This window comes from Protopterus annectens, chromosome 1.part2, assembly GCF_019279795.1.
Source record: "Protopterus annectens isolate FY-2018-M chromosome 1.part2, PAN1.0, whole genome shotgun sequence".
Taxonomy (NCBI): Eukaryota; Metazoa; Chordata; order Ceratodontiformes; family Protopteridae; genus Protopterus; species Protopterus annectens.
In genome coordinates this window covers 281420901-281435355 of record NC_056727.1, presented here as the reverse complement: position 1 = coordinate 281435355, position 14455 = coordinate 281420901, and positions in this window count along the sequence as shown.

Sequence of the window (14455 nt, the reverse complement as noted above, 5' to 3'; positions counted from 1 at the left end):
CTTTGCTATTTCACTCCATTTACCATAAACACTAATGTGCATACTGATTTACTTCTATGATGATTTGAACTTCATTTGAAAGTTTTATTTTGCATTTTACAGCATAAACACTAAGACATCTGCTAAACAAACTTGGCATTAAAACTTCTCTGCCCTTGAAACGCACATTCATTGAAACAACATTAAAACCCACATTCAAAGAAAATACATTTTACCCGTGGCAAATAAAAATGTTTTCAAATCATAGGCCCCTTGCATATGAAACATACATGTGCTCTTTGATACACCTTCCTATTGCTTTGAACATTTTTCCAGTAAACAATGAAACAAAACTGCCCAATTCAGAACATTTCCATCATAAAAGTCTACTCAAACTTCTACAGTCCACTATTATCAGTAAATATGCACAATTCTACAGTCCACCATTATCAGTAAATATGCACAATCTCTGAAGTAGTAAAAAAGTCATCTAAATAATTCCATGTTAAATAAATCTGTAATGAAGAGGTTGCTGCCAGCAATCACCTTTATATTTCATGGTTTCATCGAAAAATAAAGTGTCTGATGCCCCTGAGGAATAAATTGCCTAAATTACATTAAAAATAAGCTAGTAATATTGCAATAGGAAATGGATGGCAAACTGATAACAGCATCATAGTTAGTATCTTAACTTTCAATACGGCAGCATTCATTCCTTATGGGAGTAGAACCAACAACCTTCTGCATCAAAAGCAAGTACACAACCTGTTGTGCTATTAGCAATGTGAGCTGACTTAGCATAATCAGCACTAAACTTCTCTTCCCCTGCAGCTCTCAGCTCCTTGTAAAATCTTCTCAATACTCAACTGCATCTCAACTTCGCAGCACAAGACGTCTGGAAAAAGCCAAATTTATTGGGGTGGGTCAAAAGGGCAAAAACCAGGGACACATTAAACATTGCTTGTATAATCTTGGAAAGCTGCTAGAATAAAATGCTGTGTTACCACCGTACATTTTACTGCCAAGGTCCCTGTGCAAAACAGTCAAGAGCAACATATCACTATGCCAAATCAGCTGCTTTGTGAAAGAAAGGAAGACTGAAACTTAAATGGCTATCATTTAATGAATTCAGTTCTCACCATAGCTGTCAACCTCTTAGCACAAAACACCTGGACAAACCCAGTAATGAGGGAATACAGCCCTCAAACATATTGCTATAATAAGAGGTTGTGTTACTATATATTTATTGCTAGAATAAAAAGTTGTTTTACTATGTATTTTCTGAAGAATATGAAGTCTGAAATTCAAATGCCTGTCAATTTTACTTCTGACGGAACAAAAACAATTTTCAGCAGAGACCCAGGGAGAAATACTGTAGACGCATGTCTTTGTAAAATGGCAGGACACCAGAGCAAATCCACACAAACACAGGGATAAGATGCAGACTCCACACAGAAGGCACCCCAGCCAAGAATCAAACCAGAAATCCTATAGCTGTGAGGCAACAATACTGCCACTGCACCATCAAATATGTAAGGAAGTAAACATTCAGAAACCTGAAGTCTGAAATTCAAATGCCTGTCAATTTTAACATTTGTTAATCAGGACAGTCTGACTTGGAACAAAAAAAAAACAATTCTCAGCAGAGGCCCAGGAAGAAATAATGCAGACATGTCTTTGTAACATGGCAGGACACAAAAGCAAACCCACACAAACACAGGGAGAAGATACAGACCCCACCCCCCCACAAAGAAGGCACCCCAGCCAAAAAGCAAACCTGAGAACCTTCAGCTGTGAGGCAACAATGCTACCACTGCACCATCGAATATCAAGCATTGCAGCATTTACAAACCACAGATATTATGAGGAACAGATCAGATCAAATATGAGGCAAAAATCTGCAATTATTTTACAAATAGTGGTGGGTAGGGAATTCAGGTCTTTAACACCTGCATACAAGGTACAGGGTTCAAGCCTGAGGTATTCCCTACCACACCGCCATGAGCCTAACCACCAGTATATTGCACCTGGGGCATTTATACACACACAGACACAAACACACACACCTTGTACATCCACTTACCTGGTCCTGTAGTAAATCCCTGTCCGCAAAACCACCAGTAAATCCCTGTCCCCCGATGAGACTGCAGCTGAAAACCCGTGCAAATCCGACCTTGCCCATCGTGAGATCTTCCCCTGCAGCAAACTCCAATCCAGACCCGAGATCCTTCCCCCGATGAACTCTTGACATCCGACCTCGACGTGTTTCCCCAGCGAATTCCCAGGCAGTCTATGCAGTTTAAAACTGCATAGACTTGTGGGAGCACTCCTGTCCATGTTTCTCAATCGGGACTGCTGCTGAGACAATCTGCACATGCTCCATGCTCCAGACTGTCTCAGCAGCCGTCTGGACTAGTGCGCATGCGCAAAATTTTAAAATATTTTTTTCTTTTTATTTTTTTTAGTTTGAAGTTGAGGGGGCTGCAGTCCAGCAGTCCAATAGCACGGGCCACCCCTGGACTACACCAATGGATGAAACTCTAAATGCTGTTTTGGGTGGGTGATGAAATGAGCCTGTTAATCTGCCCGCTTCTAATTTCATCTTTAGCTTTGCCCTAACTATGTCAGGATCTTCTTTTGCTGATTTCAAGTTCTTAACCATACCCCCTTGCTTCCTTTCTTTTGCTGGTATCCTAAAGCCGTTGGTGAACCCCTCTTCTAGTAATTCCACAGCTTCTCTATCTGGATACATTTTGAGCCACTTCTTTAAAATGTCCCCTTTTTTTGGCATCGGAAGGGTGACTTGCGTACCCTTTGAAGTGGGTTGGCAAGTAGATATTTTTGTTAGGGGACTTGAGAGACGAAAACAAGTCTTGGCTGGGTGGTTTAACTTGCCACATGCTAAGCATTGATGCTTAAATCTACAGTGAAAATGATTCCAACACTGACCGAAATTATACTGAAAACACTTCCCAACACCCCCATCCATTCTAGCCCATTGACTCTCCATTGCTCCGAAATGGCTGGTCATTCCAAGCTTATAAGAACTGAACCAGCTTTGGTTAGTCAGAAAACCACAATCTGTTGTTGCTGTCTTCCCACTAGTATCTAACCAGCACAGCAAACCCAAATCCATCCATGCCCTTGACCTATCTGGATATGCTTGTCTCATTCTTCTATAAACTTCATCATACCTTAACCACTTATGACCCCCCTTGAGCAAAGCGCATCGTGGTCACTCTGTTAAAATGTGTCCACATGTCCTTTGCCTTGGCAGGACACTTATCTCCTAAAATTTGTGCATAAATCGAATAGCCAATCACACAGTTTTCCCATGTTCTCCTAATAATCGAATAGCCAGTCACCCAGTTTTCCCATGTTCTCCGAATAATCGAATAGCCAATCACCCAGTTTTCCCATGTTCTCCTAATAATCGAATAGCCAATCACCCAGTTTTCCCATGTTCTCCTAATAATCGAATAGCCAATCACCCAGTTTTCCCATGTTCTCCTAATATCCTTTTTTGGCTACTGAATGTTCTGCCCTGCCATCCTTATCGTTTTCTTCATCCTCTCTGTTTAACAGTGAAAATATGTCCACAAAATCCCCATTTGCAATCTGGTGTTTCACTTTTTCACTCAAATGAAAACCCAGAGGCAAGTCTAAAGTAACTACACCATAGTATTTATCATGATCTGTATCTCCCCTTGTGTCTTCATTTGTAGCCTGACCATTCACCCCTTGTTGCAGTAATTTGTCCTCCTCCTCTTTCCCCATGAGTTGCACTATCAAGGCCCCAGTTTGGTCTAAAATGTCTTTATTTGGTTGGTGCAACCTTTCACTTTCTACTGCCCCTACAGACTCAAGTCCTTTGACACTTGTTTTTCCTGAAGCTCAACCATACTCTTTTCAGTGCCCTGAGTCCGTGCACTCACATGACTTGCCTCACAACTATCACTAGACTGAGATTCATATCCCATTACGTCATCATCCTGGCAAAAACCTTGGCTTTGTAACCACTTCAAAACCTTCTGATCACCAGTAATCTCATTCTTACCTTCCTTCTTATCCCTCTTGCGCTTTTTGCAATGTTTCTTCTTATCCTCACGTTTGTGAGCTTTCTCAACCTTCCTGTCCTTTCCATCATCTTTCTTGCTGTCTCCTTTTAAAGCTTGGGACCTTGTGGTAGGTCCTGCGTGATGGTCAGGAGGCAGGTTACTCGCAGGCTGAACATTAACTGCTTAAGGCACCTGCCTTGACCCCACTGTCTGACGGAACAGATCCTCCCACCATTCTCTCCCTTTCAGGCTCAACATGGCCTGCATTTGAGCTTGCATTTGATGATCCATCTAATTCATGAAATGCAAAAGAAATGCACTGTTAGCCTGTGCTGTTTTTTTTTTTTGTATTATTGTTATTAGTAACAGGTCTTGAACCTTGACAACCTTTTCAGGCCTTGACTGCAGGCCTTGCCATGTGACTCCCCAGTTAGGCCCTGCCAATAGCATATGTGCCACTAGGCCAATGAGCTCATGATTATTCCGAGCTCCAAGGAATATGTCCTTGATTTACAGGAATTTCCTTTGTTGCAACTGAAATGACAGCTTTTTCTTAATCCCACTTAACCTGCTGGAATACCCTTAATATAGTTAAATTTACTGATCACTTTGGTTACAGTTACCAACTACAACTCCTTGCTCCATGCCACCAGCTTTCACCTCCCCCATATTTGCAGAAACATTCCAAAATCACAATTTCTCCACCTTAGGAGGATTTGTTCAGAGGAAAAGACATTTTCCACCTATGAGTCAGATCTATCTATAAGGTTTCAGAACCGTGGGTACCAAAAAGGTGACATTGCTCAGGGTAGATGATTTGCTACCAACACAAATAGGGAGAACTTATTACAATATAGGGAGAATAAACAGAAGTCTAATTCCCAAATTAGATTGGTCACCACATATGGGAGAAATACGGATACTCTCATTAACTGTGTGCAGAGGCATTGGAACATACTGTTAGCAGATAATAAACTTAGGGCCATACTAGATGACAAATGTCACTTTTCTTACAGATGGGGTCGGAACATGGGATCCTTTGTTAATCATTACAAACATATCAATAGAAATGAGAATTTATCTAAACAAATTACTTTAGAAGGGGGGCCCATTATTGGGATGCTTCCCATGTGGTCATTGCACACATTGTAACAACATGTGTAAAACCATGGAATTCACAAGCAGGAACACTGGTGAAGTTTTTTTGATCAAATTCTTTGCAAATTGTCAATCAGATTGGGTGATTTATTTGGCGTCCTGCAACTGTTCAGCCTTTTATGTGGGACAAACTTCCTGCTGTGTAAAATTTAGGATTTCGGAACATCTCAGTGACATTAGGACTGGTAAACCAACCAATGCACTTTATAAACATACAATAAAACATCCCGGGCTAAGTTCAGATTTACTGTGATTGACATCATACAACGTAATGCACGTAAGAAATCAGGTTGGCATGCAATATTAAATAAAATGGAAAAGAAATCGATTATAAAATTGGGTGCACTTTTTTCCCCTGGTTTAAATGAATATATGTGATGTAATTTTGTTTATGGACTTTAGGTGGCATTAGACCACTATATATTTATATTGTGGCATTCTGTAACAAATGCAGACACTGAAGAAGGCCTAACGGCTGAAACCGGTTTGTTTTTCTCCATCCTCCATCAATAAACAGATTTCTGTCCACTGGTTGCTGGCTCTACCGTGTTTTTGTATTCCTCTGATGTTCCTGAGCCATGCAGTGGCCATACGTGCAGAGGACTGACTGATTTCCTGAAGCTCACCCATACTCTTTTCAGTGCCCTGAGTCCATGCACTCACATGACTTGCCTCACAACTATCACTAGACTGAGATTCATATCCCATTACTTCTTCATCCTGGAAAAAACCTTGGCTTTGTAACCACTTCAAAACCTTCTGATCACCAGTAATCTCATTCTGACCTTCCTTCTTATCCCTCTTGCGCTTTTTGCAATGTTTCTTCTTATCCTCAGGTTTGTGAGCTTTCTCAACCTTCCTGTCCTTTCCATCATCTTTCTTGCTGCCTCCTTTTAAAGCTTGGGACCTTGTGGTAGGCCCTGCTTGAGGGTCAGGAGGCAGGTTACTCGCAGGTTGAACATTAACTGCTTAAGGCACCTGCCTTGGCCCCACTGTCTGACGGAACAGATCCTCCCACTATTCTCTCCCTTTTAGGCTCAACATGGCCTGCGTTTGAGCTTGCATTTGATGATCCATCTAATTCATGAAATGCAAAAGAAATGCACTGTTAGCCTGTGCTGGTTTTTTTTTTTTTTGTACTATTGTTATTAGTAACAAGTCTTGAACCTCGACAACCTTTTCAGGCCTTGACTGCAGGCCTTGCCATGTGACTCCCCAGTTAGGCCCTGCCAATAGCATATGTACCACTAGGCCACTGAGCTCATGACTACTCTGAGCTCCAAGGAATATGTCCTTGATTTACAGGAATTTCCTATGTTGTAACTGAAATTACAGCTATTTCTTAATCCCACTTAACCTACTGGAATACCCTTAATATAGTTAAATTTACTGATCACTTTGGTTACAGTTACCAACTACCTTAGTTCGACTTGAAGCTTAATTTAATTTAGTTAGCTACTTTACTAAGATCACCACCTGCTGTAACTAGCAGCATCACCTACCTTAGTTATAAATGTAACTTAATTTAGTTATGCCACTTAAGCTAGGATCACAGCCTACTTTAGCTGGTATCACAGACTACTCCACTAGGTCAGACTAACTAGCTAGGTACAATGCCCACCGTATTAGAATTACATGTAGCCTTGACTCTCAAATCACAATCATTCTTTGCCTCATATAAATAAAAGTAGTTTAAGGTCTCATTTGCAGGGCCCTGCCATGTGGCTAACTGCTAATTACAGGCCTCAGTTCCCAAGCCCTGCTCAGCTCACAGGCCCCGCCATGTGGCTGACTGCAGGCCCTGCCATGTGGCTGACTGCAGGCCTCAGCTTACAGGCTCTGCCATGTGGCTGACTGCAGGCCTCAGCTTACAGGCCCTGCCATGTGGCTGACTGCAGGCCTCAGCTTACAGGCCCTGCCATGTGGCTGACTGCAGGCCTCAACTTACAGGCCCTGCCATGTGGCTGACTGCAGACCTCAGCTTACAGGCCCCGCCATGTGGCTGACTGCAGGCCTCAGTTTACAGGCCCTGCCATGTGGCTGACTGCAGGCCTCAGCTTACAGGCCTCGCCATGTGGCTGACTGCAGGCCTCAGCTTATAGGCCCTGCCATGTGGCTGACTGCAGGCCTCAGCTTACAGACCCTGCCATGTGGCTGACTGCAGGCCTCAGCTTACAGGTCCTGCCATGTGGCTGACTGCAGGCCTCAGCTTACAGACCCTGCCATGTGGCTGACTGCAGGCTTTCCTTTAAAAGTGCAACACATACAGTATCAGCAAACCATCTACATACAGTGGGAGAAGAACCCACAGCCAACTATATCAAAAACAAGTATTCTACTTGTTTTGCTGCTAACAGCCTCAGCTCAAAAGCCCAGTCTTAGGTCACAAGCCCTGCCATGCGGCTAACCACTGGCTTCCTCTTAAAAGTACAGCACAGTACAGTATCAGAAAACCATTTACCTACTATGGGAGCAGAACCCACAGACTTCTGCATCAAAAACAAGTATTCTACTTGTGCTGCTAACAGCCTCAGTTCACAATCCCTGCCATGTGGCTTGCTGCAGGCCTCAGCTCACAAGCCCTGCCATGTTGCTAGTTGCAGGCCTCAGCTCACAAGCCCTGCCATGTGGCTAGCTGCAGGCCTCAGCTCACAAGCCCTGCCATGTGGCTAGCTGCAGGCCTCAGCTCACAAGCCCTGCCATGCGGCTAGCAGCAGGCTTCAGCTCACAAGCCCTGCCATGCAGCTAGCAGCAGGATTCAGCTCACAAGCCCTGCCATGTGGCTAGCTGTGGGCTTCAGCTCACAAGCCCTGCCATGTGGCTAGCTGCAGGCTTCAGCTCACAAGCCCTGCCATGTGGCTAGCTGCAGGCTTCAGCTCACAAGCCCTGCCATGTGGCTAACTGCAGGCCTCAGCTCACAAGCCCTGCCATGTGGCTAGCTGCAGGCCTCAGCTCACACCCTACCTTTAATATTTTTAATTTAACCACGCTTTAATTCAGTCAAGCCAAACCCTTGGTTAAAACTACTTAAACCCTTTTGGTTTTCTAATTTCACTTGATACATTCCAGGTACACGCTTAGTTACTAACTTGCTTCTAGCACTGAAATATAGGCTTGCAAAACGAATCTCAATTATAACACACCAATTTCATTCAACCTTAGCCCCACTTAACCAGCTGTTTGCATGCCTTTAAACATGATACCTTAAGCATCCTACACTATTAAGTAATCAAAAGCTTACCTTGAATATCACCACTCCATCTTGGCAGATGGGGACATCCACCCAAACCCAGGACCCTTAGCCTCTATATCTGATGCTCTACCTGTTACACTAAACTCTTCCCTACTAATACCAACCTCTAATGCTAATACTCTACTTATAGGGCACCTTAATATACGAAGTGTCAATAACAAAATCACCCATCTCCACTCCCTTCTTGAACAACACTCCTTTGATATTCTCTGTTTAACTGAAACCTGGTTAAAACCCTTTACTACAGATAATGAAATCATTCCTCCAGGTTACAACATCCTAAGACACGACCGCCAAAACTAAAAAGGAGGAGTGGCAATATTATTCAAAACTGAACTAAATGTAACATTAGTACCCTCTGAGAACCTAGATATTACCAAGACTGAACTTCTTATCTCAAAGCTTCAACTAAACCCCAAAAAATCCATCTATATTATCTGTATTTATCTACCTCCTGGAAATAACTCGTCTACCATAGAAAATATCCTCAGTTGGGCCACCTCCACCTACCCACAAGAAACCATAATACTTGGAGACCTTAACCTTGACTGGTCCTCGTTAAACACTAACAACCCAACCTCTCATATTAACCTCCATGGCTTCACACAGATAATAGACACCTCTACTAGGACTAACAAACTCAACAACAAAGAAAGTATTCTTGACTGGATTCTCGTTAACAAACCACTTCTAAAATATCAATCTGGAACTTTACCCGATGACTTTAGTGATCACAAACTTACCTACATTCTACGACAAAAAAACGCCGCTAACAATACTCCCACCTATAGGACCCTCCGAGATCTTAAACGTTTCAACCCCATTCAATTTAAAAGTGAACTAAATGCCTACAGCTGGAATCCACTAAAGACACTTCCTCTTGAAGAAGCTGTCCTTTACTTTAATATCACATTCCTAACAATTCTAGATAATCATGCTCCAAAACGCTCCATCCGAATTAAATCTAAACCTGCCCCTTGGCTATCTAAAGACACAAGACAAAAAATGTTACTTAGAAACAAATCCTGGACGAAATGCGAACTAGCAAATCTCCAATAGACCATCAGACATTTAGGCACCTAAGAAACATTACCAAAAAAGCTATCTTCTCTGATAAAAAAAGTTATTATAGTAATCTCCAGCAAGCAAATCACAATAACCCTCAAAAATTCTGGTCAACCCTAAATAAACTTCTTCACCCAGGACAGACTACCACTCCATCCCCTTCCGGGTCTGAAAAGTATTCCGCCCTTGATACAGCCAATACCTTCAACTCATTCTTTATTGATACTATTAACTCCTTGGCCTCTCATCTCTCTAGTGGCAACACTAATATCCCTGACCTTCCATCCCTCAAACTACCAACCTTTAGGCTACAACCCATCCCTACTTCCTTTATTCTTAAATGTATCCACAGACTCAAACCTTGCTCCCCCTCAGCTGACCAACTGCCATCTGAATTCCTTCAAAAAGCAGCCTCTGAAATAGCCTATCCTATATCCATTCTCATTAATAGAACTGTTAATGAAGAAACCATACCTGATATCTGGAAAATCTCTCACATTATACCCTTACATAAAGGAGGAACTCCTATGACTATTCTAATTATAGACCCATAGCTCTCTTATCCCCACTAGCAAAGATCATGGAAAATGTGTTCACCATCAGTTAATGAACCACTTAATAAAAACAACATTCTTACAAACTGTCAACATGGCTTTAGGCCTTTTCATAGCACAACCACCGCTCTCCTCTCCTTCACAGACTTTATTAACAAAATCGCAATAATAACATCCTATCTTCAGCTCTCTTTATTGACCTGTCCAAGGCCTTTGACATGGTCAACCACTCTCTCCTCTTAAAAATTCTCGAATCTCTTTCCTTAGAACCTAACGCTGTCCACTGGTTTAGTTCCTATCTCACTAACAGGAAACAGGCTGTCCTCTGGAATAAGGAACTCTCATCTCTTCTCCCAATCTCACTCGGAGTCCCCAAGGCTCTATCCTTGGACCCCTTCTTTTCTCCCTCTTTATAAATGACCTACAAGTAGCTATTCCCCAGGCTACTTGTATACAATATGCTGATGATTCCACACTAATCTGCTCTGCTAAATCCATTTCAGAACTTCAAACAAATACTCAAGCTGTATTTTCAAAAGTTGAAACTTGGTTCTTAAATCGTTGCCTACTCCTAAGCATAAAAAAACCAAACTCTTACTCTTTAAGCCTACGACCAGATCCCCAGCTTTAGATTTCACTATCTTATCTAACAATGGAACCATTATAACACCCGACCCTACTACCAAACTGTTAGGTGTCACAATTGACAACAATCTTACCTTTGACTGTCATATCAACAACACTATTAAATGTGTAAATAGGAAACTTGGCTCTCTCTATAGAATTAAGACTTTCTTAACCTCCCCAGCCAAAACTACTCTTGCCCACTCTCATCTCATTTCCACTCTTCTCTACGCTTCTCCCATCTATACTAACCTCAAGAAAAACAATCTTTCCAAACTGTCTACTACCTACAATAACATAGCTAGATTTGTTACTGGGAAGCCTTTCAGAACTCACCACTGTCTGAATCTGCAGCAACTGAACTGGCTTGAACTGTCAAACATGTTACTTCTTTCCCAACTTACATTTGTCCAAAGAGCTTTCTACCAATCTCTTAACACACCTGTACTTTCTAACCTCTTAACCCCATACGCTAATCTAAACTCACTCCACTCATCTAGCAAACTGCTAGTTACCCTAACCAAATCTAATAACCTAGCTGGTGACTCCCTCTTCTCAAACTCCATCGGTAAACACTGGAACCAACTTCCTACCGAACTTACTTCCATTCCAACTACTATTCTATTTAAACAAAAACTCAGAACATACCTCAAAAGCCACTGGATGTGTCCCTGCTCTAATCCTGACTAAATGTTGTTTCCCCCCTTAACCCTCTTTTCTCTCCCTTCTGCTGTGCCTCCTCATTTCTCCCTTTAGCTTCCCTCCTCCCTACATACCTCTCTCATATTTCTCTCCTCCCTATTGACTGACTCTTTTCCTATAAACCTGTATTTCCTATCTCTCTCTCTATTGTTGTCTCTCTCTTCTCCTTGGTCTTCCTCTTTCTTTACCTGCTGTTAAACTTAAGCAAAAATGTTCAATATGATGTTATTTTAGATTATCCAGATAGTTAAACTCCTTTCCTTTTGGTAACAATGTACATTTCTCTGTCCTTGGTATTTCAATTTTTTGTTCCTTGTTTTTTACACTATGTAATAATATTCATTATGATCGCATTTAGATTGTCTAGAAATTTTTAACTTCTACTCTTGTTTGGATAACAATATTCCTTGTCTAAGTCCTACCAGTCTGTAATCTGTTGTCTCTATATGTGGAGCTTTTCTCCCCGGGCCTCTACTGAAAATGGAAATATATCCAGCTAGACTAGCCCGGTTAACAAATGTAAAATAAATAAATAAATAAAAAAATACCTATTAACAGATAAATGCCACTAAATCCTGTCATCAAATCAAAAAAAAACAAAAAGTCCCTACCTTGTTCTTAGATTCCCACAAGTAGTTCAAACACACAACAGTAATCCACGGATAAGCTGATCAAACAAGCTGCCAAGGTACAGGTTGAAAAGACAGATTTGCTTTGTTCCCAGCTTTTTCAACCCTCCCCCTGGACAGCCCAGCCCACCTCAGCCCTCCTACCTATCCTGACAATACCTGTTCTCCACATCCCCCCTCCCCCCACTGAAACCTGAGTCCGAGCTGACCTGCCTCAGACAAATGACGGCTTGCTGCGAATGGCTTGCCAGCCATTGTTCCTCAGATCTGTTGCTCACAGAGTAAACCTCTCTTCAGCATGTGTGATAGACATTTTGCTGGACTTGTCTTTCAGCCTGATTTATCATAGAGCATTTGGGTTGTTTTGGTCAAAGGAGATCTCAGCCTGCTGTTTGGAGCAGCTTGTCTTTGATTTGGCACAATCTGCTCAGGAGCTCGTGGATTGTCCAGGATAGACTGAGTGTGTGTGTGTGTGTGTGTGTGTGTGTGTGTGTGTGTGTGTGTGTGTGTGTGTGTGTGTGTGTGTGTGTGTTTGTGTGTGTGAGGAAACTGCCCTCCAGCTCACATTGTCTTCCAGGGCAGGAGCGGCCTTAGGTCAACCGATGCCCTAGGCAAAAGGGCTCCATGGCGCAATTCCACACCCCCATCCTGGTCTACTTACACCAAATAAATACTGGGAAAGCACCCATGCTAGAGCGGCGCCCTAGGCAGCCACCTAGTTGTCCTATGCCTAAGGCTGGCTATGTTCCAGGGTAGATTTTACAGGAAATTACCTTCCAGCTCCAGGATTATTACAAGTAGAAAACAGAATCACTTTTTCACTTGGGATTACAATCAGTGACTAATACCAGTCATTACAGTGTGAGAATACAAATGCTTTATCCTTTTTTAAATTAGTCACCATATCCCTACTCCACCCTTTTATTAGCCAAGTCCCAGGAGCACTATATGTAACGTGACTTGCTCAGTCACATAGTAGGCAAATGGAGCTAGAAAGAGTCATGTTCTAACTTTAGACGAAGTAGCTCATTAAGAGCACAGAGCCTTAACCCAGTGCACTGATTGCCAGACCTTACTTAACTTCTTCATTTTCTGATAAATCACTATGGATAACAGTCATTCAATAATGCTAGTCATTAGAGTTTCAGAGCTGTTATTAAAATGCATTTTAAGTTAATTAGAGTTGTCTGGCACTTAAAGTTTTGAGCTGTTAAACTGCTTCCTGTAGTCTAAAGTACAGAGTTTGAATTCATCCACCGACATTTGCCTACTGTGTGCCTTTGAGCAAGTCACTCGGACACTGCTCCTGGGTCATCCCTGAAAAGGGACACTTTGTACAAGCTCTCCTGGTTAGCAAATAGATAAAAGAAAATGGTATTTCAAATGTGTGCCTTTTTGATTTGTAGCACGGACAGGCATGAGCTTCAGACTTTGTATCCTTTAGAAAATGCTTGCTATTGCAAAGAATTTTTTTTTATTCTAGCAGCTTTCTAAGTTTAAAACAGAAGCATTTCAAATGTCTTCCTGAGTTTTGGTCTTTGTCACTGATTTGTGCTATGCAGTTGTGAGGGCAGAGTAAGGTTGCAATGGATTTCACTATGTGATGTTGACAGTCAAAAGCTGAGATACATTTTGGCCCATTATTTATAAATGTATTCATTCACTTATTCTCAAACAGATATCTAAAGTGCACAGTCATGCAAATGTCTGTAATTGATGATTGTGTGTCTGCATAACTACATGGTTCCTCCAACCCACAATAGTTATTGTGTAAACGAAAAACGGATTGCAGTAAACAGGAACATCATCATATGAGCCATGTTCTTTGGGTATGATCTTTGGTTTACTTGTTTTGTTAACTTGAAAATATGTTATTATATGGCTGTGAATAAACTGGACAGCATGAAGTCTACAGGTTTAATGTTAAGATTTTAGCTGTGAATGCATTTTTAATTGAACATTTTTTGCAGGTACATGGATATGAATGCAGGGTGTTGGGCTATAGCAGACTGTCTGATACTTAGTGCAGATGCATAACGCTATGAGCTGATTTTGTAGTGGGGGGGTTGATTTGTCTAGTATGTGACTGACTAACTTGCTTCATCAGACTTCCCCTGAAAAGGGACATTTGCATCTGTGACCTATCCCAAGCTGTTAGGAAATAGATTCATAGGTTCATAGGAGATTACTAGGCTAACAGCTCAAGAGCTTCTACAAGCCTAGCCAATATAACCTGAATTTACCTGGCAGATGTCTCCTAGGGACAAGAGGAAGGCATGGGTTTATACCTGTGCCCTGAGTATTTTCACAAATTTTACAGATTTCCCCCACCCATAAGGGACATAGGCACCACACCTATCAATCCAGATTGACCATGAAGAGGGCCAGAACAGGATTCTGCTTTATGTGAATAGGAAGCCTATTCCAAATAAG